Here is a 1,599-nt window from a genome sequence, read left to right on the forward strand (position 1 = left end):
GTCCGGTTCCCCCATCCCTCCCTCATCCCTCCTTCCCCGCACCGGGAGGGGATGCGGGCGCCCCGTCGGGGCCCGGACCCTCTGAGCGTTCCCCGGTTCCATGCACGGTTTCCCCGCCGAGGGGACACGGAGGTCGGGGACGGAACGGTTGAAGGTAGGATGAGCTTTGGAGCTTTTTATATTATTTTTTTTGGCCTTTTTTCACCTTTTCCCCCGTCTTCTGAACCCGATCGCGCCCAAGAAACTGAATATAAAAGCCGCATCTTTTCGAAAACTATTTTTTTTTTAACGGATCTGCCCGAGATTCCGGAGTGGGCAGAAAGAGGGGGAAAAAAATACAATAAAAAAGTTGTTTTCTCGCCACAACCGTGTCCTGACGGGCACAAATAGCTGCTGCAACTCCCTTTTCCGAATACCTACACTGGAGTGATTCACCAAAGCCCCTTTCAGAAAGGACCCAGACTCAGCTTCTCTTTTAAGGTCCCGCAAAGAGCAACACGGCGCGACTATTTTGTTCCCTAATATCTACATGCCTTCAATCGGGGAGGATAAAACCCCAGCAGCAAATAATGTGCATCACGTTGGCTCCGTCTGCCTCCCCCCATTTATTTAGTTTTTCAAGGAGGTGCAATAGAAATGTAGATTTTTCACTCTCTACCCCCCGAAAAGCAGCGTTGTAACCACGTGGGTCCGCGCAGTGCGGCGTGAGGACGGGGCCGCGATCCCTTCCCCCCACACACCCCGCGGTAGCCAAATCCTGTCACTCGGGTCCTTTCCAGCGAGGAAAACTACGAAACAAGCTAAAAAATGGGGAAAGGGAAAAGAAAAACTCCCTTCTAGCCAAAGCGGGGAGGTCATCGGGACCGTCGGGTGTTTCCTAACACCCCGCTGACTTAGTTTATTATTTTTATATATATATAAAAATGATTGCATTTATCTTTTTCTCTCCATGCACATGACCAGTACCAATCCTTTCTGCACATTTAACTACGACAATTGGTATTTGGGGTTTTTCGGGTTTTTTTTCCTTGATGCTTTTTCCTTTTTCCTCTTTTTTTCCGCTCTTCTTTTTTTTTTTTTTTCTTTTTTTTTTTTTTTTTCTCTCTTTTTAAATGTTCTTTTATTTTTCTTTTCCCCAGGAAGTCCAGCACAGATCCAGGCGAAAATACCTGCACCGACCTTTTTCCCCCGGACATCCATTCTCCGTTTTCCCACCCACTGGCAGCGAAACCTACGAAGCCCCTCGGATCACTCGGTCCTCGCTAACTTTGAAACCCCCGCCCCCAATCACAGCACTGCAGGTTTTTTTGGTGTTTCTTTCTTTTTTTTTTTTTTTCCCTGTCAGTTAATTAGGTTTAATTTACATAATTAGTACAGTATAAAGAGTATTGGGGATAATCAGGAGGTACGTCTCGCTTACTGTGTAAACACGGATTCGGAATTAAAAATCAGATGTAATTAAGGCGTGTGCGCGCGGCTTTTAATTGTAATGAATTTCTAATTAACGCTCAACGATCGCCGCACGCGTGAGCCGGGACGTTTGCGGGCTCCGACACCGCACCGGGAGCCCCCCGGGGGTTCTCCGAGCGGGCCGGGCTG

The sequence above is a fragment of the Chaetura pelagica genome, unplaced genomic scaffold, assembly GCF_000747805.2.
Source record: "Chaetura pelagica isolate M959 unplaced genomic scaffold, ChaPel_1.0 scaffold453, whole genome shotgun sequence".
NCBI lineage: Eukaryota > Metazoa > Chordata > Aves > Apodiformes > Apodidae > Chaetura > Chaetura pelagica.